We start from the raw sequence: 23,928 nt of genomic DNA on the forward strand, positions 1-23,928 counted from the left end.
TCAGGATTGTGAGCAGAGCCCTGCAGAGGTATGCAAAGGATGTCATAGGAATATGTCTAGAGTTGTGATCCACTCAGATAAGAAGAATAAGGAAAGGATTTGGTATTCACTTAGACTGAGTTACTAAGAGTAGCTACATCTTGGTTGGGGATCCCAGACTGCCTTGTACTCTAGTGAGGGTGCAACTTAGATCCAGAAGTCAGGATGCAAGTCTAGACCCATTAGAAGGGTATAGACTTAGACAAAATCAAACACATCAAATTTATAGAGTTCAGAACATTTATAGGAACTTACTCAATCAAGAAGACTCACCTACATATATGTGAACCCCAGGCCTGGCATCTTAGTATCAAATCTCTGGCAAATAGAGAATTTCAGCCTTGAGATGATTATCACTGGTCATAGTCATACATTGTCCACTGGAGATAGTAAAACTGTTTCCTTAGTGGACAGGTATCCTTTTAACTCCAGGAAGGTTTGGAATTATTATAGTGGCTTTTTACTTTGCCAGCTTAGCTGAGATGAAACTACATCTTGGAATTCCCTCCATTTATGGTTCTGGGTTAGGGGTGACCACAAGAGAAATGGTTGAAAGGTTGAAAGCCAGAATTGAAGCAAAGGCAAGTCCTGTGTGCATCTCCATGGCAAAAGGAAAATGTGGAGAAAGTCGAGAACACAATGTGTGCCCTGGCTGGTGTGACTCAGTGCACTGAGCACCGAACCAAAAGTTCATTGGTTCGATTCCAAGTCAGGGCACATGCTGGGTTGTGGGCAAGGTCCCCATTTGGGAGCCATATGACAGGCAACCACACATTGATGTGTCTCTCCCTCTCTTTCTCCCTCCATTCCCTTATCTCTAAAAATAAATAAAACCTTTAAAAAATTTTGTAAATCCAAATCTTGTTGTCTACATAATTGAAGGGATTAATGCATTTAAAAGAATTATGAATTTATGTTTTGGGGCTCACAATGTATAAAATGTAATTCAGTGATATCAACAACTGAAAGGGGAAGAAGCTGGTGCTGTAAAGAAGCAGAATTTTTGTATATTATTTAAGTTAAGCTGGTATAAATTCAAACCAGAATATTATAACTTTAAGATGTTAAATGTAAAAGATATTCCATGCAAAAGATTAATGAAAAGAGAGCAAGGGTTGCTGTACTAATATGAGACAAAATAGACTTTAAATCAAAAAAGGTTATAAGAGCCGATGGACATTATATATAAATAAAAGTTTCAATATAGCAAGAAGATTTAACAATTATGAACATTTACACCTACTGACAGACCATCAAAATATGTGAAGCAAGACTTCCGCCAAGATGGAGGCATAGGTGGAGACGCCGTGCCTTCTCACACAACCAAGTTTAGAGACAACAAAATATTAGCAAGAGAAAACATAGCCAAAACACAGAAAATTGAACTTTTCGGAAGTCTGATAACAAATTCTTCAGCCTGACCGGTAAGAGGGGCCAAGTCAGCAGCTGGTGGAGTGGGGTTGCACAGGAAAATTCGGTCAGACAGACTCAGGCGCATGGATCCCGGGCGTGGGGTTGCAACGGGCGGACCCAGTGAGCAACCCAGTGAGCGTCAGGTGGACCCATCAAGGGCGCAGGGCGGCAGGTTGACTGTGGTCACACGTTCATGCGCAGATAGACTAGTGAAGGAGTGAGCAGTGAGACAGAACCAAGCAGGCCTCAGCAGCGGGAAGCAGCAGAGGGGACCGCCATTTCCCAGCTCTGATCCCGCCCCCACATACAGCATCACAACCCAGCAACCTGGGTAGCCCCACCCTGGTGAACAACTAAGGCTCCACTCCTCATACTTAATGGGCAAGAACAGACAAAAAATGGCTCAAGAAGATCTCAAAGCCCCAGAGCCCATAACTCTAAGTGACCAAGAAATAGCAAAACTTTCAGATGCACAGCTCAAAACACTGGTGATCAGGATGCTCACAGAACTGGTTGATTTCAGTCACAAATTAGAGAATCATATGAAGGCTAAACTAATTGAAATGAAGGGAATTGCACAGGAAACCAACAGTGATGGAAAGGAAACTGGGACTCAAATCAAGGGAGTGAACCAGAAGGAAGGAAAAAATGACCAAACAGGAAAATATGAAGAAACAAGAATTCAAAAAAATGAGGAGAGACTTAGGAACCTCCAGGACATCTTTAAATGTTCTGAATTATAAGGGTACCAGAAGGGGAAGAGGAACAGCCACAAGTGGAAAACTTATTTGAACAAATAATAAAGGAGAATCTCCCCAATCTGGCAAAGGAAATAGACTTCCAGGAAATCCAGGAAGCTCAGAGAGTCCCAAAGAAGTTGGACCCAAGAAGGAACACACCAAGGCACATCATCATTACATTAGCCAAGATTAAAATGAAGGAGAGAATCCTAGAAGCAGCAAGAGATAAGGGGACAATCACCTACAAAGCAGTTCCCATCAGACTGTCAGCTGATTTCTCAAAAGAGACCTTACAGGCAAGAAGGGGCTGGAAAGAGGTATTCCAAGTCATGAAATCCAAAGACCTACAACCAAGATTGTTCTATCCAGCAAAACTTTCATTTGAAATGGAAGGACAGATAAAGTGCTTCTCAGATAAGATCAAATTCAAGGAGTTCATCACCAAGCCCTTATTATATGAAATGTTAAAGGGACTTATCTAAGAAAAAGAAGATAAAAAATACAAACAGCGAAAGGACAGCAAACTCACAGTTACTAACAACCACACCTAAAACAAAAGCAAACTAAGAGGACAGCTAGATCAGAAGTGAACCATAGAAATGGAGATCACATGGAGGGTTAGCAACAGGGGAATGGGAGAAGGAGAAGGGGGGAGAAGGTACAGAAAATAAGTAGCATAGACGGCAGGTAGAAAATAGATAGGGGGAGGGCAAGAATAGTATGGGAAATATAGAATCTAAAGAACTTTAGACATGTGGTCATAAACTAAAGGGGGGAATGGTGGGGGTGGGGTGGTGCAGGGTGGAGGGGAATGAAGGGGGGAATAGAACAACTGTAATGGCATAATCAATAAAATCAAATAAATTTTTTTTTATTTCTTTATTTTTTAAGATTTTATTTATTTATCTGGAAGAGCAGGAGAGAGGGAGAGAAACATCAATGTATGGTTGCCTTTTGTGCGTCCCCTGCTGGGAACTGGCCTGCAGGGAACTGGCCTGCAACCCAGGCATGTGCCCTAACTGGGAATCGAACCGCGATCCTTTGATTCGCAGGCCCGGGCTCAATCCACTGAGCTACACCAGCCAGGGCTAAAATTTTTTAAAAAAGAAAAAATGTATGAAACAAAAACTGATGAAATTGAAAGGAGAAAAATGCAGTTCTACAATAATAGTTGGAGACTTCAATATCCCACTGAAAATAATGGGTAGAACAACCAGACAAAAGATAAGTAAGGAAATAGAGGACTTAACACAATAAGCCAAATAACAGATATATACGGAACACTCTACCCAACAAAACCAGAATATAGCCCTGCTGGTGTAGCTCAGTGGATTGAGTGCAGGCCTGCGAACCAGAGGATTGTGGTTCAATTACCAGTCAGGGCACATGCCTGGGTTGCAGGTCAGTTCCCATTAGGGGACACACAAGAGGCAACCATACATTGATGTTTCTCTCCCTCTGTCCTTCCCTTCCCCTCTAAAAGATAAATAAATAAAATCTTTAGAAAAAAACAGAATATACATTTTTCTCAAGTGCACATGAAAACATTCTTTAGGATAGACCATATGTTAGGTCAGTAAATTTTAAAATATAGATTTCATACACAAGTATCTTCTCTGACTACAACACGATGAAGCTATAAATCATTTTTTTGCTATAAATCAATAACAAAGAAAAACTGGACAATTCATGCAATTGGGAAATTAAACAACATGCCTTTAAACAACCAGTGGATCAAATAAGAAATCTTCAATTACTATAAAAAGAAAAAAAACAGAAAACAAGTGTTGGTGAAAATGCGGAGAAATTAGAACCTTGTGCACTGTTGATGGGAATGTAAAATGGTACCACCACTAAGGAAGAAAATATGGCAGCTCCTCAAAAAATTAAAAATGGAACTACCATATGATCCAGCAATACCACTTCTGGGTATTTACCTAAAACAAATAAAGTGGGGTCTCAAAGAGATATTTTTATACCAATGATCACAGCAGCATTATCCACAATAGCTAAAATGTGGAAGCAACCCAAGTGTCCTCTGACAGAGAACAGATAACCAAAATGTGGTATGTACATATAATAGAATATTATTCACCCTTGAAAAGGAAGAAATTCTACAATGTGCTACTACATGGATGACCCTTGAGAACATTCAGCTAAGTGAAGTAATCGATCACAAGACAAATACTGTGTGACCCTATTTACATGAAGTACTCAGAGTAGTCAAAGTCATAAAGACAGAAAGCAGAATGGTGGTTGCAAGAAGCTGGGGAGAATAGAAAATGGGGAGCTTCTGTTTTATGGGTGTGGGGTTCCAGTTTTCCAAGGTGAAAAGAGTTATGGATATGGGTGGTGGTGATGGTTGCACAAAAATATGACTATTTGTTAGCACTGAACTGAATGGTTAAGGGGATAAATAAAGTTTATGTGTGCCTTACCACAATAAAAAATGCCCCCCAAACGTGAAGATTATTTTCTTTGTTTTACCATTTATAAGTAGTCAAACAAAATCTATAGGTTGAAATTAAAGAAAAACAATAACTAATATTTTAAAAACTTTATTAGATTCTAGATAGAATAACAATTTATAATTTGAACTTAAAAACATAAAAGAAACTAGATTTTTACACTGATTATTTCAATCAACTAACGTTTAAAATGTCAGTAACTATGCATAGACCTTTTTTCCCTGTGCCCTCAAATACCGAAACACACAAACTGGCAATCGCCTGCTTCTTGTAGTTGTCCCCAGCCAGCCTGTCCCATTACTTTGGCATAAACATGATGGGGTCTCCTCAGCCCCAGGGCCTCCACAATGCCCATCCAGAGCCCCCACTGCTAACTCTGAGCTCCAGTAGAGGTGAGATTTGTCATATACGTCTCCCATATACCTCCTCCTGCTGGATTTTTCCACTCTTTCCATTCCATTGTGAACACTTCAGGAATCCTGAGCTCTTACACTGTCCAAACCACCTGAAGGAAAGGAGCTTGATCAACTCATACCCTCAGGAACCTTCTACTTCAAGCCCTGTGCAGGGTGTCCTCCCCATATTGCCACACTTAACTGCTCACATCCACCCTGTGAGGTAAGTTCCACCATCCCTATGTTACAGTGGAAATACTCACAGCTTGAGCAACTGGACCTGCTAACAGATGATAGAGCAGAGAGATGGCCTTGGACAGTGCAGATTACCATAAATGGTCCTCCACTTTTCTGGTTTTTACCATATAGTGGATCCTTCCACTACCTCTCCATACTCCTCTGACTCCACCAGCCTCCAGGACCCTGCCAGTACCAGTCACTCTCAACATTCCTCTCTGGGCATGATGCCCACCAAAGGAGGGAGGATTCTGGCCCAACCTGCAGGTCAGAGAGAAGATTGCCACAGCCCCTGCCCTTCAGGAATGCCTTCAAAGGTGCCCCAAAACCCAGAAGAAGAGAGGGATCAAGTGAAGCAGCTATGAGAGGAAGGGAGACCCCTGCCGCCAACCCACTCTTTTCCTCCCCCCATGAGGGAGTTGTCAGAGCAAAGGGAGTGTGGGAAAGATGAGTCAGATATGTTTCCCTTTGCATCACAGAATCAAACTCTGCATCTGTGACTTCAAATAAGTCATAGGTAAGTCCAAGCAATGGCCCACAGGATGTAATATAGCAACATACCTACACCCCAAGACATCACTTTCCAACTCTGTGGAGAAAACAATTGCCTTCTTCAAAAGTCAGCATGTTAAATGAACAATGAACAATTTGAAAACGTGACTAAGAAAACAATTCCATTTACGATAGCATCAAAGAGAATAAAATGCTTATCAGGGGTGTCCAACCTGCGGCCCATGGGCCACATGCAGCCCAGGATGGCTGTGAATGCAGCCCAACACAAAGTCGTAAATTTACTTAAACCATTATAAGATTTTTTTTGAGATTACATGTTGCAATGTATTTATTGTATGGCCCAAGACAACTCTTATTCCAGTGTGTTGCAGAGATGCCAAAAGTCTGGACATCCCTGGATTAAATTTAATGAGGAAGTACAAGACTTTTACACTGAAAACTACAAAACAATGATGAAAGACATTGAAGAATACCTAAATAAATGGAAAGACACCCTGTATTCATGGATTGGAAGACTTACTATTGTAAAATAACAATACACTCCCCAATTTCATCTACATATCCAATGCAATCCCTATCAAAATTCCACTGCCTTGTTTTGCAGAAACAGACATGCTAATCCTAAAATTGATATGGAAATGCCAGTGACACAGCATAGCCAAAATTATCTTAACAAATAAGAAAGTTAGAGTATTCATACTTTCTGATTTCAAAGCTTAATACAAAGCTACAATACTCAAAACAGTGTGGTACTGGCATAACAATATTGGACCCCTACCTCAAACCCTATATAAAAATTAACAAAATAGGCCAAGATGGAGGCATAGGTGGATATGTCGTGCCTTCTCACACAACCAAGTTTAGAGACAACTAAATATTAGCAACAGAAAACACAGCGAGAACACAGAAAATTGAACTTTTCGGAAGTCTGTTAACAACAAATTCATCCGCCTGACCAGTAAGGGGTAAAACCAGCACCTGGTGGAGTGGGGTTGCACAGGAAAACTTGGTCAGACGGACTCAGGCACACGGAATCCAGGCGCAGGGTTGGACCTAGTGAGCGACCGACCGAGCGAGCGACCATGGGAAAACAGCGAGGGAGCAGGGCTGCAGGTTGACTGTAGTCGCGCATTCGTGCGTAGATAGACAAGCAAGGGAGTGGGAGATTGGACCGGAACCCAGCAGGTCCCCGTGGCAGGCGGCAGGAAGGGCGCCGCCATTTCCCTGCTCTGACCCCACCTCCACATACAGCGTCATAACCCAGCAACTCTGAGTGGCCCGGCCCAGGTGAACCACCTAAGGCTCTGCTCCTCACCCAGGGACGTGAAACAGCAGAGGGTGCCGCCATTTCCCTGCTCTCACCACGCCCCCACATATAGCGTCACAACCCAGTGACCTGGGAGTCCAAGGCTCCGCTCCTCACACTTAAAGAGCGCGAACAGACCAAAAACGGCTCAAGAAATCTCAAAGCCCCAGAGCCTATAAATCTAAGCGATGAAGAAATAGCAAAACTCTCAGACGCACAGTTTAAAACACTGGTGATCAGGATCCTCACAGAACTGGTTGATTATAGTCACAAATTAGACAAATATATGAAGGCGAAACTAATTGAAATGAAGGGAATTGCACAGGAAACCAATAGCAATGGAAAGGAAACTGGGACTCAAATCAATGGAGTGGACCAGAAGAAAGCAAATAATGGCCAAACAGAAAAGAGTCAAGAAGCAAGAATTCAAAGAAATGAGGAGAGTCTTAGGAACCTCCAGGACATCTTTAAACACTCCAACATCTGAATTATAGGGGTACCAGAAGGGGGTAAGGCACAGCCACCAGTGGAAAACTTATTTGAACAAATAATAAAGGAGAATCTCCCCAATCTGGCAAAGGAAATAGACTTCCAGGAAATCCAGGAAGCTCAGAGAGTCCCAAAGAAGTTGGACCCAAGAAGGAACGCACCAAGGCACATCAGAATTACATTAGCCAAAATTAAAATGAAGGAGAGAATCCTAGAAGCAGCAAGAGATAAGGGGATAGTCACCACAAAGGAGTCCCCATCAGACTGTCAGCTGATTTCTCAAAAGAGACCTTACAGGCAAGAAGGGGCTGGAAAGAGGTATTCCAAGTCATGAAATCCAAAGACCTACAACCAAGATTGCTCTATCCAGCAAAACTTTCATTTGAAATGGAAGGACAGATAAAGTGCTTCTCAGATAAGATCAAATTCAAGGAGTTCATCATCACCAAGCTCTTATTATATGAAATGTTAAAGGGACTTATCTAAGAAAAAGAAGTTTAAAAAAGATGAACAGTGAAAGGACAACAAACTCACAGTTATTAACAACCACACCTAAAACAAAAGCAAAGTAAGAGGACAGCTAGATCAGGAGTGGAAACATAGAAATGAAGATCTCAAGGAGGGTTAGCAACAGGGGAGTGGGAGGAGGAGAAGGGGGGAGAAGGTACAGAAAATAAGTAGCATAGACAGTAGATAGAAAATAGATGGGGGGGCAAGAATAGCATGGGAAATATAGAATCTAAAGAACTTGAGACACATGGTCATAAACTAAAGGGGGGGGTAATGGTGGGGATGGGGGGGTAGGGTGGAGGGGAATGAAGGGGGAATAGAACAACTGTAACAGCATAATCAATAAAAAAATTTTTTAAATTAACAAAATAGATCAAAGAAATAAATCTAAGAGCTAAAACTATTAGAAAGAAACAGGTGTAAATCTGTGAGACCTTGGATTAGGCAACAATTTCTTAAATATGACAACAAAATCATAAGAAGGAAAGGAAAGAAAGAAGAAAAGATTAGAGAGAGAGAAAGAGAGAGAGAGGAAGGGAGGGAGGGAGGGAGGGAGGGAGGGAGGGAGGGAAAGAATTTGTCATGGTTGGTGTGTCACAGTTGACCGGAGCATTGTCCTATAAACCAAAGGTTACAGGTTTGATTCCCAGTCAGGGCACATGCCTAGGTTGAAGATTTGGTCCCCGGTTGGGGTGCATATGGGGTGCAATAGATCAATATTTCTCTCACATCAATGTATCTCTCTCTCTCTCTCTCTCTCTCTCTCTCTCCCCCACACCCCTCCCTATCTCCATCCCTACCTCTCTCTCTCTTCCTTTCTCCCTTTCTCTCTCTGGAATCAATGGATATATTCTTAGGTGAGGGTTTTTTTTTTAATTGGATAAACTTTGAAAATATTATGCTTAAGTGAAAGAAGCCAGACATAAATGACCACATAGTATGTGACTCCATTTATATGAGATGTCAAGAAGAGACAAATCCATAGAGACAGAAAATACATCAGTGGGGTTGGGCAAGGGGGAATGGAGAGTTGGAAGTGATTGACTGCTAACTTTTAGGTATGAGGTCTCTTTTTAAAAAAATAGATTTTATTGCCCTGGCTGGTGTGGATCAGTAGACTGAGTGCCTATCTGTGAGCCAAAGGATCACCAGTTTGATTCCCAGTCTAGGGTACGTGCCTGGGTTGTGGGCCAGGACTCCGGTGGGGAGTGTGTGAGAGGCGGCCCCACACTGATGTTTCTCTCCCTCTCTTTCTCCCTCCCTTCCCCTCTCTAAAAATAAATAAATAAAATAAAATAAAAGTAGATTTTTTGTTTTTTTTTACTTTTATCTTTTTTATTTTATTAATTATGCCATTACATTTGTTCTAGTTCCCCTCTCTGTTCCCCTCCATCCTGCACACCCCTTCCTCATCATCACCCCCCTTTAGTTCATGAACGTGTTTCAAGTTCTTTAGATTCTATATTTCCCCTACTATTCTTACCCTCCCCTATCTATTTTCTATCTACTGTCTATGCTACTTATTTTCTGTACCTTCTCCCCCCTTCTCCTCCTCCCACTCCCCTGTTGCTAACCCTCCTTGAGATCTTCATTTCTATGTTTCCACTCCTGATCTAGCTGTCCTTTTAGTTTGCTTTTGTTTTAGGTGTGGTTGTTAATAACTGTGAGTTTGTTGTCCTTTCACTGTTCATCTTTTTTATCTTCTTTTTCTTAGGTAAGTCCCTTTAACATTTCATATAATAAGGGCTTGGTGATGAACTCCTTGAATTTGATCTTATCTGAGAAGCACTTTATCTGTCCTTCCATTTCAAATGAAAGTTTTGCTGGATAGAGCAATCTTGGTTGTAGGTCTTTGGATTTCATGACTTGGAATACCTCTTTCCAGCCCCTTCTTGCCTGTAAGGTCTCTTTTGAGAAATCAGCTGACAGTCTGATGGGAACTGCTTTGTAGATGACTGTCCCCTTATCTCTTGCTGCTTCTAGGATTCTCTCCTTCATTTTAATTTTGGCTAATGTAATTCTGATGTGCCTTGGTGCGTTCCTTCTTGGGTCCAACTTCTTTGGGACTCTCTGAGCTTCCTGGATTTCCTGGAAGTCTATTTCCTTTGCCAGATTGGGGAGATTCTCCTTTATTATTTGTTCAAATAAGTTTTCCACTGGTGGCTGTGCCTTACCCCCTTCTGGAACCCTTATAATTCGGAACGTTTAAAGATGTCCTGGAGGTTCCTAAGTCTCTCCTCATTTTTTTGAATTCTTGTTTCTTCATATTTTCCTGTTTGGTCATTTTTTCCTTCCTTCTGGTTCACTCCCTTGATTTGAGTCCCAGTTTCCTTTCCATCACTGTTGGTTTCCTGTGCAATTCCCTTCATTTCAATTAGTTTCGCCTTCATATATTTGTCTAATTTGTGACTGAAATCAACCAGTTCTGTGAGCATCCTGATCACCAGTGTTTTGAGCTGTGCATCTGAAAGTTTTGCTATTTCTTGGTCACTTAGAGTTATGGGCTCTGGGGCTTTGAGCTCTTCTTGAGCTATTTTTTGTCTGTTCTTGCCCATTAAGTATGAGGAGTGGAGCCTTAGTTGTTCACCAGGGTGGGGCTACCCAGGTTGCTGGGTTGTGATGATGTATGTGGGGGCGGGGTCAGAGAGGGAACAATGGCAGTCCTCTCTGCTTGCTCAGTCCACCTCACTACTCGCCCCCGCCTGCTCATCCGACGAATGTGCGAGCCCGCCACCCTGTGCTGGCCGCCAGGGCCTGCGCAATCCGTCTCAACGCTTGCCTCTTCACTGGTTTATCTGCGTGCAAATGTGAGACCGACTGCAGACAGCCAGCCGCACCTCTTCCCTGGGTTCCGCCCGTAGTTAGCCCGCACCTGGGATTCTCGCCCTCAGTTGCCTGTGCACCGCCCAGGTTGGGGGATCTTTTTTGCCCGACCTGCTCCGCTGCTGGCTTCACCCCTCTCACCGGTTTAGCTGAGCGTTCCGTTGTTTTCGGACTCCGTATTCAATTTTCTGTGTGGTTTGGTTGTGTTTATTGTTGTTAAAACTTTATTGTTTTTAGATTTGGTTGTGCAAGGACGCAAAGTATTCCCACCTATGCTTCCATCTTGGCGGAAGTCCAGTAGATTTTATTGATTATGCTGTTACAGTTGTCCCAATTTCCCCCCTCTGCCTGGTATCCCCATTTCCTCCAGCAGTCCCCTTCCTTAGTTCATGTTCATGGGTTATACATAAAAGTTCTTTGGCTTCTCCATTTCCCATACTATTCTTATCCCCCTGTCTATTTAGTACCTACCAATTTGTCGTTCTTAATCCCTGTACCTTCCCCCCCCATTTTCCCCTTTCTCTCTCCCAACTGATAACCCTTCAAATGATCTCCGTATCTATGATTCCGTTTCTGTTCTGCTTGTTTGCTTAGTTTGATTTTCATATTCAGTTGTTGATAGTTGTGAATTTGTTGCCATTTTAATGTTCATAGTTTTGATCTTTTTCTTATATAATTCCCTTTAACATTTCATATAGTAATGGTGTGGTGGTGATGAACTCCTTTAGCTTTACCTTGCTGGTAAAGCACTTTATCTCCCCTTCCATTCTAAATTATATCTTTGCTGGTAGAGTAATCTAGGTTGTAACTCCTTGCTTTTCATCATTTTGAATACTTCTTGCCAGTTCTTTCTAGTCTCCAAAGCATCTTTTGAGAAATCAGCTGACAGTCTTATGGGAACTCCTTTACAGGTAACTCTCTCCTTTTCTCTTGCTGCTTTTAAGATCTGTCTTTATCTTTCACCTTTGGCATATTAATTATGATGTACCTTGGTGTGGTCCTGTTTGGGTCCAACTTGTTTGGGATTCTCTGTGCTTCCTGGACTTGTATGTATATTTCCATCACCAAATTAGGTAAGTTTTCTTTCATTATTTTTTCAAATAAAAATGTAAATAAGTTTGCTCTTCCTCTCCTACTTCTGACACCCCTATGATTCAGATGTTAGTACATTTGAAGATGTCCCAGAGGCCCCTTATTCTATCCTTGTTTTTTAAAGTTCTTTTTTATTCTTTCTGTTCTGATTAAAAGCTTTTTCTTATGTTCCAAATTGTTCATTCGATTCTCAGTTTCACCCCCTCCACTGTTGGTTCCCTGTACATTTTTCTTTATTTCACTTAACTTAACCTTCATTTCTGCCTGGGTCCTTTTTATGCCATTGTAATACCCAATGAGTTCTTTGAGCATCCTGATAACCAGAGTTTTGAACTCTGCATTTGATAGGTTGCTTATCTCCATTTCACTTAGTTCTTTCTCTGGGGATTTGTTTTGCTCTTTCATTTGTGCCATATTTCTTTGTCTCCTCAATTTGGCAGTTCCCTGTGTTCGTTTCTGTGTGTTAGGTAGCACTGCTTTGACTCCCTGTCTTAGTAGCATGATCTAATGTAGGAAAGGCACCTGCAAATTGTGTGGGGCAGAAGTTTAAATAATCACCAGGGCAGGGCAACCCATTCTCTGCTTTGTGGCTGGCTCTTTGTGGAACAACACTCAGAAAGGGGATGCCATCACTGCCTGGCCTCTGGAGATTGCCCAGGAGGAAGGTATCTCCTGGCACTTGCCATGTTGCCAGTCACTTTATTTTCTCCCCTTTTCCCCATATGCCACTTGTGCCCTTCCAGCTGTTGCCCTGGTGCTGAATCCTAGAGGGGGTGGGTCTGTGTAATAAGTTCTGAGGCTTTTGCAGCACCTTTAAGAATTGTCTCCTGAGAAACCTACAGTTTCTTCCACCACTCCAAGCCCCAACCTGGTTTTATAGCACAAAGTTATGGGGACTTATCTAACTGGTGCTAGAACTCTGGGCTGGGTGGTCTGGTCTGGGGCTGGGATCTCTCACTCCTGAGGTATCCCTCTCAATTTTTATCTACTACACAAGATTGCAGGACCACCCATTCTGCCACTTCTCTGTGTCTCCACCCCTCCTACCTGTCTGGATGAATGTGACTTCTTTACATTCTTGGTTACTGGGCTTCCATGCAGCTTGATTTTCTGATGAATCTGGGTGATATTTGTGTCATAGTCTAGTTGTAATTTTTGCTGTAGTTGTGCATGAAGGTGAAGTGTATTTACCTATGCCTCCATCTTGACCAGAAGTCCTTAGGCATGAGGATGTTTTTAGGGCAGATCATAATGTTCTAGAATTAGATGGTGGCTGATATTTGCACAATGTTGTAAAAATACTAAAAACCAATAAAATGCACATTATAAAATGGCTAAAATGTTGAATTTTATCTCAATTTAAAAAGTCAACATGTACCAAAGGTCCCTTCGATCTGGGCTAGAGGTTGGTGTAGTCTTAAGGAGATATCCAGGTCTGAAGCAGAGGGGTTCCGGGGTCTCTCAAGTCCCAAATGCCATTTTACAAATGAGGTAAGGGACAACCCCCACAGGTCTGAATTCTCCTGAGGTCTGTAAAAGGGTGACAGGAATACCTCTCCTGCCACAAGGAGGGTTTTCTCAGTCCCTAGAGCAGATGGCAAACACCTGTAGGGATCCACAGGCTTGGCACAGGCCCTGCAGGCTGGGTCGCAAGACAGAGGATTTTTGTAAGAGTGGATTTTAGAACACTGGTGGTGACACAAGGATAGAAAGACATTTGTCACAAACAAGCAAATACAAACAGTCGGTGATCATGGAAAGATGCTTGACCCCACTGGTCACCAGAGAAATGGAAGCCGAAACAACAATGAGAAAGCAGTTTCCCTCAATAGATTGTCAAAAATGGTTAGCTAACATCAGAGGTGGCAAGATGTGAGAAAACAGGCGCTCTCTTTCCACTGCTGGTACATGTGTGAACTGGTAGAGCCACTTTGGAGAGCAACTCGCCAGCATCTAATAAAGTGAAAAATATGCATATCCTATGACTCAGCAATTCCAATGCCCAGTATTTATTCTGAAGTGACACTCCCACATGCACAGGGAAATATATTTATGTGACACCATGTGTAATAATGAAATGTTAGAAAAAAATCTAATTATTCATAAATTTGTGAATAGGGGACTGGCTAAAAAACTATGTTAATCCATTCTTTATTTAACAAAATGACCAGTTTTAGCTGCATGACATAAAATGATGTCCAAGACATATTATTGAATTTAAAAAGCAAATTCTAGAAGGATATACAAGGTCTGTCCAGAAAGTACCTAGCCATGTAATATGAAAAATAGAGACATTTATTGAAGAAGATACAAGACACAAGAAACTTTGTACACAGGACAATGATGCTTTAGTACCCTTCAAAGTAGGCACCTTGGGACCTCATCCAGTTCTTCCAATTGCTATCAGCTGCCTCGCCATATTTTCCTGAATCTCATTAAGGGTCTGAAATCACTTCCATTTCAAAGGTGATTTTAGTTTTGGGAAAAGTCAGAAGTCAAAGGGCACCAAATCTAGGCAGTAGAGGGGCTGAGTCACCTGAGTGATTTGATGTTTCACAAAAAAACTCAGCACAAGACGTGATATGTTGAGTGTGTGGGCTATTGTGATGAAGCTGTCAATCACCAGTTGCCCATAGCTAGGGCTGTTTTCATTATATTGCATTTCTCAACTGATAAAGAACATTGAGGCAGTGCTCCTTATTGTTTGGAATGGAGGAACATACTCATGATTGGCAACACCTTCAAAATCAAAAAACACAGTGAACATGGTCTTGATCTTGCTGTGACTTTGCTGTGCCTTCTTTGGGCCTGGAGAACCAGGTGACTTCCATTAAGACTACTCGACCTTCATTTTGGGATCACAGCCACAGACCTATGATTCATCTCCAGTTATGTCCTCCTTGAGGAAATCTGGTTCATTGGTAGAGGTTTGAATCAAGTCACTAGCAACTACAGCATGATGTTCCTTCTGCTCTGGTTAGCAGAGGCCAGGGAAAAAATTTCAACATGACGTTTCATGCCAACATCCTATGTCAAAATCTCAGACACAGTAGGTTCTAGAATCTCCAGATCAGCTTTTAGCTCTAGCACTGTAAGTCACCAATCTTTGTTGATTGAAGACTATACAGGTTCAACATTCTCAGGTGTTCTGCTTGTTGCAGGCCTTCCAGAACATGGATAACTTTCAACAGGTTCTGGACCATCTTTGAAGTGTTTGTACCACATTTTTATTTGTGCTTCACTCATTGCATCATCCAAACAGTTTCCATGGAGGAACGTTCAAGCTTAATGCAAAATTTGATGCAGATCAAATTTTGATCTACTGCTCTACTTGCTCAGTCATTTTGAAAGCAACAGCCACAGAGTACACACGCTCCCTCAATGGCATGTACCACCCCCACTAACTAGCACAGTGAAATCGTCATTATTCATGATGAATGTGGAATGCATGCATATTCCAGTCCACTCTCCTTGGCTACCAGGTTACATCAAATTGTTCTTTGTGCAAAAGAAGTTTCAGGACAGATATTACTTATAAAAGGAAACAAAACAAAACAAAATCCAAAACACATGTGTGCTGGGGCCCTTGGAGAATTCCACCTGCCAGACTGAGGTGCTAGGCCAATAGAAAAAAATGGACTTTATTTTTTTCTAAATTTGTTAAATTGATTTTTAGAGAGGCGGGGGAGAGAAAGAGAGAGAAAGAAACATCAATTTGTTGTTCCCCTTATCTATGCATCATTGGCTGATTCTTTTATGTGCCCTGACTGGAGATCAAACCCACAACTGAGGCAGGTCAAGACAATGCTCCTGGGGCACATGTGCAAGAATTCTTAGTGTATATAACTGGTGGTGGAAGTGATGGATTTCACTGGTTGAATTTTCCATAAAGAGATGATATAAATATATTAGTTGAATAATTAAATTTCAATTTAGAGAAAGAAAAGCAAAGAAAAACATTGAGATTGTTTCATAGGGTGAAAGTTCAGGGAACAGTCTCTGAGACAGGCAGCAATAACATACAGGAAGAGCAGCCTATAGGCAAGACAAGCCTACAGGAAGACAAGTCTGCAGGCTGAGCTCAGGAGGTACTGTCATGTGTAAACTCGGTTCCACGCATGCACCGAGCGCCCGATATGTGTGGCCCTGAAAGTGCTCTGGTCAGCAGTGGGCTGGGATTCAGGAGACCTGGCTTCTCTCCCAACTCTGCCACAAAGAGCAAGTCATTTCACCTCCTCACCAGGGGTTAGGACATTTGTAAAATGAAGGGAGAGACCCACAGGATCAGAAATCTTCTTTCCAGCTCTGCTAGATTTGGATCCTATGCTGGTTAGACTTAATAAGACAGAGGCTCACAATGACTAGTTCTATCTAGAAGCCAGAAATGCAAGCCTTGTTGAAGATGGGCTTGCAATTCCAAATTAGAAAACATCCCATAAACAGTTTGACCCAGAGCACCTTTTTCATCTAAGTCAGCCATTAAAACCAAATATTTGAACTCAGACCTAAATCTACTAGTCACTACAAATAAAAGACTGAAGCAAGATTTTTTAAAAATAATGAAACATTAAATTATATTGCTCATTGCTATTACTAAATGTATTATTACTAGTATATTGTTATATTGTACAAAATGTTGTTATATATTATTTTAGTGAGAGCAAAATGATCTTTTATGTTGTAAATAGTAAAAATAATATTTTAAAAAACTGTTTCCCCAACTTTTTCTCATCCTTTCTATATTTTATGTGACTATGTACTTGTAGCTTGTCCTTTTTAATGTCTATATATACATATACAGAATTTATATTTGAATATATAATCTATAAATACAATTTATTTAAAAATGTATGCATTTGGGGATACACATTCAAAATCATTTTATCAATTAAGTACAATACAAAATCAAAGATGTTGAGAGACCACTGAATCAGAATTATACATTTTTTTCAAGCACACATAAAAACATTTACAGTGCCCTGGCTGGTGTAGCTCAGTGGATTGAGCGTGGGCCTGCGAACCAGACAACATGGTTCAATTCCCAGTCAGGGCACATGCCTGGGTTGCAGGGCGGTTTCCTGCAGGCCAGTTCCCAGCAGGGGACGCACGAAAGGCAACCATACATTGATGTTTCTCCTCTCTCCTTCCCTTTCCTTCTAAAGATAAATAAATAAAAATCTTTAAAAAAACAAAAACATTTACAGCCACATACTATGTAGGCTACATAGCAAAGCTCAAACAAATGCCAGAGGACCTATATGTATTATTAGTTTTCTGTGGCTGCTATAACAAATCGCCAAAGAACCTAAATTCTGTCAGACCCCGTACATTTCAGCTGAACTGTGCTTCCTTGTAGAAGCACTGTCACTCCCTCAAATCCCCCTACTAGTGGACAGGCACCTGCATCACACCCTGACTCCCCTTCATGGTGCTGCAATAATGAGCATCACTAATAATTTCACATTCGCCTTTGAGGTTATTTGCTCAATGTCTGACTCTCACTGGTGTGTCAACTCCATGAGGGGAGAAAGCACATGTTTATTTTTTAGTTTTCTTTTTCTTTTTTTTTTAATCTTCACCCGAGGATATATTTATTGATTTTAGAGAGAGGAGAAGGGTGAGAGAGAGGGAAAAAAAGAAAACATCAAGGTGAGAGAGAAACATGGATCAGTTGCCTCCTGTGCATGCCCCAATCAGGGACTGAGCCAGACACTTAGGTACGTGCCCTGACTGGGAATTGAATCCATGCCTTTTTGGTGCAGGGACAACAATCAAACCAACCAAGGCATGCCAACCAGAGCACAGGTTTATTTTTTTCATCTTTGTGTCCTATCGCTTAATTGGAATCTGGAACAGAATAGACATGCAACAATACTTGTCAAATGAATGAGGAGTAGAATTTAGGAGGTCAATGTGGCCTTAGACTCCCTGAAATTTCAATTTTATAATTGTGGACAGAACTGTCAAGGAACAAGGCTGAAGCTGGACCATCTAACATTCAGTGAGTACCTTATGTGGTAGGAGACACTAGGACTGGGGCTGCAATACTAAAAAAACCAGAGGTGAGGAGAAATACCCACAGCTGGTGAGCCCCCTAAGACCCAGGAATGCAAATTACAGAATGAGGATGTGAATACCCAGTCCCTTGACAATCAACCCACCCACTGTCCTCAGCTGCTCTCTAAAGGCTCTCTGGGAAGGAAAATCTAAAGAAGTGGGTGACCAGTAGTAGCTCGGTGTCATCAAAGTAGGAGTAGAAGAATAAGAAGTGGAGTGGGAGTCCTGACCAGTGTGGCTCAGCTGGTTGGGCATGATTCCACAAAGTAAAAGTTTGCCCGTTCGATTCGAGGTCAGGGCACATGCCTGGGTTGTGGGTTCGGTCCCTCAGCAGGGTGTGTGCAAGAGGCAACCAAATGATGTTTCTCTCTCATATTGATATTGTTCTCCTTCTCGCCCTCCTTCCCATCCCCTCTCTCTAAAAAGAAATAAATAACTTTTTTAAAAAAAGAAAAGAAAAGAAGTGGAGTGGGAGACAAAATGGCTAGAAATATAAGGGGTTTAGTTGATAAGGATCACAAAGTGATTTCTAACATCTAGGTAATACAACAGAATTTCCTTCTAAGAAAAAATCTGGGAGAGAGTTTAGTACCATGGAGAACTTTGACTCTGGTTATAGCTTTATAAAGAGCCAAGATTAATTGTGGGGTTAGGGGCTGAAGAGTAATGAGATATGATACCTGCCAGATTTCTGAAAGTCAATCTGTGAAAGCAAAATGGGGGTGAAGGAGAGAGAGGCGTCAGCAAGATAGTCAATGCCCTCACTGCTTTGTAGGGTAGCCAGACCACTGATCAATCCCGGGGGTGGGAAGGACCATTAAGAACAAGAATATGCAATTGTATCCAGCAATACATTAAAAAGATCATACACCATGATCAAGTGGGATTCATCCCAGAGCTGCAAGGACGGTACACTACTCACAAATCAATAAACATAATATATCACATAAACAAAAGGAAAAACAAAAATCACATGATCATATCAATAGATGCATAAAAAGCATTTGATAAGGTACAGCACTCATTTATGATAAAAACACTCAGCAAAATGGGAGTAGAGGGAGCATGCCTCAACATATAAAGGACATATACAAGAAACCTACAGCCAACATCATACTCAATCAGCAAAAACTAAATGCTTTCCCACTAAGATCAAGAACAAGACAAGAGTGTCCGCATTCACCAGTTCTATTCAACATAGTATTGGAAGTACTAGCCACAGCAATCGACAAGAAAAAGAAATAAAAGGCATCCAAATTGGAAAGGAGGAAGTAAAACTGCCACTGTTTGAAGATGACATGATAGTATACCTAGAAAACCCTATGACTCCACCAAAAAACTATCAGATCTAATAAGTGAATTTAGGAAAATGGTAGGGTCCAAAGTCAATATTCAGAAATAGAAGGCATTTTTGTACACCAACAATGAAATATGAGAAACAGAAATTGGGGGGGGGGGAACCATTTGCTATAGCAACAAGTAAAATAAAGTACCTAGGAAGAAACCTAATCAAGGAGGTAAAAGACCTGTACTTAGAAAACTACACAACACTGAAGAAAGAAACTAAGGAAGACAACTTAAATGGAAGCATACATCATGTTCATGGATTGGAAGAATTAACATCAAAATGTCCACACTACCCAAAGCAGTTTATAGATTCAACAAAATCCTTATTAAAATATCAATGACATATTTCACAGATACAGAACAAACATTTCAAAAATTTATATGGAACCATAAATGACCCCAAACAGCCTCAGCAGTTTTGAGAAAGAACAAAATGGGAGGGATCACAATACCTGACATCAAACTGTATCACAAGGCCACTATAATCAAAACAGTCTGGTACTGACATAAGAACAGACTCATAAATCAAATGGAACAGAATAGAGAGCCCAGAAATAAACCCATGTCTCTATGGTCAATTAATATTCAACAGAGGGGGCAGGAGCATAAAATGGAGTAAAAAGAGACTGTTAAACATATGGTGTTAGATCTGGATAGCTACAGGCAAAAAAATGAAACTCTACCACCAACTCATACCATACACAAAAATAAACCTCAGATGGATAAAAGATTTAAATATAAGTTGTGACACCATAAAAGTCCTAAAGAAGAACAAAAGCAGGAAAATCTCAGATACCCCACACAGCAATATTTTCACTGATATTTCCCCTAAAGCAAGGAATATAAAAGAAAGAATAAACAAGTGGGACAACATCAAATTAAAAAGTTTCTGCATGGCTAAAGAAAACATCAGCAAAATGAAAAGGGGACCAACCATATGGGAAAATACATTTGCTAATGATACCTCAGACAAGGGTTTGATCTCCAAAATATATAAAGAACTCACACAACACCACTCCAAGAAGACAAACAACCCAATTAAAAAATAGTCAGAGGACCTGAACAGACACTTCTCCAAGGATGACATACAGAAGCCCCAGAGACATATGAAAGGATGCTCAGCATCATTAGCCATCAGAGAGATGCACATTAAAACCACAATGAGATACCACTTTGCACTGGTCAGAATGGCCATCATAAATAAATCAACAAACAACAAGTACTGGCGAGGTTGTGGAGAAAAGGGAACCCTAGTTCACTGTTGGTGGGAGTGCAGACTAGTGCAGCCACTGTGGAAAACAGTACAGAATTTCCTCAAAAAACTAAAAATGAAACTTCCTTTTGACCTGGCAATTCCACTGCTGGGATTATACCCTAAGAATCCTTAAATACCAATTCAAAAGAACCTACGCCCTGCAATGTTCATAGCAGCATTATTTACAATAGCCAAGTGTTAGAAACAGCCTAAGTGCCAACCAGTAAATGAGTGGATCAAAAAAATCAGTAAATATGTGGTATATTTACATAATGGAATACTACACAGCAGGAAAAAAGGAGCTCCTAATCTTCATGACAGCACGGATGGAACTGAAGAGCATTATGCTAAGTGAAATAAGGCAGTGAAAGAAAAATACCATATGATCTCACTTATAAGTGAAGCCTAATCAATAAAATAAGCTAACAAAATAGAACCAGAGACACAGAAATAAAGAAAACACTGACAGTGGCCAGAGGGGAGGGGGGAGGGGAGAAGAAGGGGAAGAATCAAGTCAAGGAACATGTATAAAGGACCCATGGACAAAGACAATGCAGGGTGGGGAGACAGCATTGAATGTGGGAGGTGGGGGTGGGTAGGGCAGGGAAGAGTAATGGGGAGAAAATGGGGACAATTGTAATTGAACAATAAAATTTTTTAAAAGAACAAGAATATGCAAAATGCAATTTTAAGTTGTATTCTTATGATATATAAAGCTTCAGTAAAAATTTTGCCATACTTAACAGCCTTCTGTTTACAGTTGGTTTGGAGGAAAATTCAAGAAAACCCAACCCTGTGTCCAAAATGTGGGGCCTCCTCCTCAGCCAGGAGCAGAGAAGGAAAAACAAGACTTCAGCTGAAAGAGGAAGCAGAACTAGAGGCTACATAACACTGGACCCATTGGGATTTGTGTCAGTCAACAGCCCCATCTCCCCCAAACTGTCCAGGCCCTGCCCTCATTGGAAAATGAGTATCTTATGCAGGTATTAAGGAGCCAGGTGACCCCAGCTGACATTCAGGCTATAGTCACTGCTCCAGACTCAGGGTTGGTCAGGGCCTGTCAAAAGTAATGGAAGTCGTCAAAAGAGAAGCTTCTGTGGGCCTGTCTCTGGAGATGCAAGAAAAGGAGGGAGCTGTTGTGAAAACACCTCATATCTGTGCCAGACAAGTATGGGGAGAAGCTGAGCCTCAAAGAGAAAGAGGTGATGGAAGATTCTGAGAGAGGTCAACAGGTTGCTCTCACAGGGCCTATAGACAAGAGGAAGGCACTGTCCAGTAAGCCGATACTCATCACAAGTATCGCAAACAGCACAGAAAGCGGGAGAACAGTAAAGTCCAGGAACCTGGCTTTCCTCCCCTTGATCAGAGGGAGAACCAGCCATGGATGAGTGGTGAGTAGAAGAGGGGACATGGGCCTCGGCACAGAGGACACAGGCCTCAGGTGGATGAGCAGCTCAGGGTCTAGTCAAGGTTTAGTTCTCTGTGTCCTCCAATTCCTGCTTCAGCAAGTTTCTCCTTAAAAATCCCTAACTCCCAGCCCTGGTTGGTGTAGCTCAGTGGATTGAGTGCAGGCCTGCGAAGCAGACAATCGCGGTTCGATTCCCAGTCAGAGCACATGCCTGGGTTGCAGGCTGGTTCCCTGCAGGTCAGTTCCCAGCAGGGGACCCACGAAAGGCAACAACACATTGATGTTTCTCTCCCTCTCTCCTTCCCTTCCCTTCTAAAGATAAATAAATAAATAAATAAATAAATAAATAAATAAATAAAATCTTAAAAAAAAAATCCCTAACATTGTTTAAGATTAAGAGTGAAGATACTGACCATGACCTGGGAATGGGGCAGCAACAGCAAGATGCTCAAATCCCAAAGTTAACACTCTGAGGTGGGAACTCGGGCGCCCTGACCAACAGTGAAAAGGATGGTTTTGCTTAACTAATATTCAAATCACACCCATGTGTGGCTTCCACTTGAGAGGACCCACCTGGAGACTAGAGGGGGTCGGGTTAAGGCAGAAGGGTGGAAAAAATGAAGAGAAAGGAAACTGAAGAGTGAGATAGAGAACAGATCTGACATGTGAGATCACAGGGTGTGACATTTTATGAGCCCTGTGGAAACAACTGCAAAACCCCTGAACGAAAAACAGCCCAGAGAAGTAAGCCACCTCACACCTCAATCCTCAGGGAAAGGGGCGGGCAGGCCATCTGACCCATGTGTTCCGGGACTCAAAGAGGGGAAAGTCCAGTTATTTCCACTCTTCTCGAAACCACAGAAATAGGGAAGAAGTGAGCCCTGGTCAGTGTGGCTCAGTTGGTTGGAGTGTTGGCCCGTGGACAGAAAGGTCCCCAGTTCAATTCCTGATGAGGGCACATGCCTGCGTTGTGGGTTTGGTCCCTGGTTGCGGCACATATGAGAGGCGACTGATCAATGTTTCTCTCTCACACTGATGTTTCTCTCTCTCTCTCTCTCTCTAAAATCAATAAGCATGGCCCTGGGTAAGCATAAAAAATAAAATAAAATAAAAGAATAGAAACAGGGAAGAGATGACCCACTGGCATTGACCTTTAATCCCAGTGCCCAAGTCTTATAGGGGAGATGCCCTGGGGGCTTCAGGACATCAGTGACTGACACAGCCAGAGGCAGGAAGGGGAAAATAAAGGTGACAGTGGGGTGAGGAGGGAAGGACAGATGGGCAGAGGGTAATACCTGTATCACTGACTGGCAGGGAGACTAAATGAGACCATATGTGATCTCCTAGCACAGAGCGTGCCACAAGTTTAAGTCCCTTGTCGACCATTCTAACACTCATAGCAAGCTCTTTTGGCTGTAAAACCAGGCGTCAGCTGACGCAAAGCAAGGCTAGTTATAGTCATTGTTCACTCCACGTAGTTGAAATATTCAATAGTTTTGCTGCAGAGATGTTGTGCTTGACTATGCCTGCTACCCCAGCCCTATGAAGTGTCTTGTGCTGCTAGTTTCTTCCCCAAATCTGAAAAATTCTAAAACCAGACCCTGGCCCTGGCCGGTATGGTCCAGTTGGTTGGAGCATCATCCCATAACCGAAGGGTTGTGGGCTCAGTTCCCAGTCAGAGCACATACCTAGGTTGCGGGTTCAATCCCCGGTTTGGACGCATATGATCCCAGGACTTTGAGCCTATGATCCCTGGTCTGGGTGAGCACCGGAGGCAACCAATGGATGCTTCTCTCTTGCATTGATGTTTCTCTCTCTCCCGTCCTCTCTCTCTAC

General features: G+C 41.9%; 1 protein-coding gene across 5 annotated transcripts in view; it reads right to left on the reverse strand.

Annotated features, from left to right (window-relative positions):
• The window catches only part of VAMP1 (vesicle associated membrane protein 1), a 67,505-nt gene that overhangs the window by 23,886 nt on the left and 19,691 nt on the right, over positions 1-23,928 (reverse strand). For 4 of the 5 annotated variants that reach the window (XR_008390928.1, XR_008390927.1, XR_008390926.1 and 1 more), the window contains exon 5: positions 23,781-23,924. The gene's annotated coding sequence lies outside the window, so the exon portion shown is untranslated. Of the gene's footprint in view, positions 1-16,934; positions 17,182-23,780; positions 23,925-23,928 lie in introns of those variants that run through there. The other variant, XR_008390929.1, reaches the window with a different exon arrangement.

This window comes from Artibeus jamaicensis, unplaced genomic scaffold, assembly GCF_021234435.1.
Source record: "Artibeus jamaicensis isolate MK-2021 breed Jamaican fruit bat unplaced genomic scaffold, CSHL_Jam_final contig_233, whole genome shotgun sequence".
NCBI lineage: Eukaryota > Metazoa > Chordata > Mammalia > Chiroptera > Phyllostomidae > Artibeus > Artibeus jamaicensis.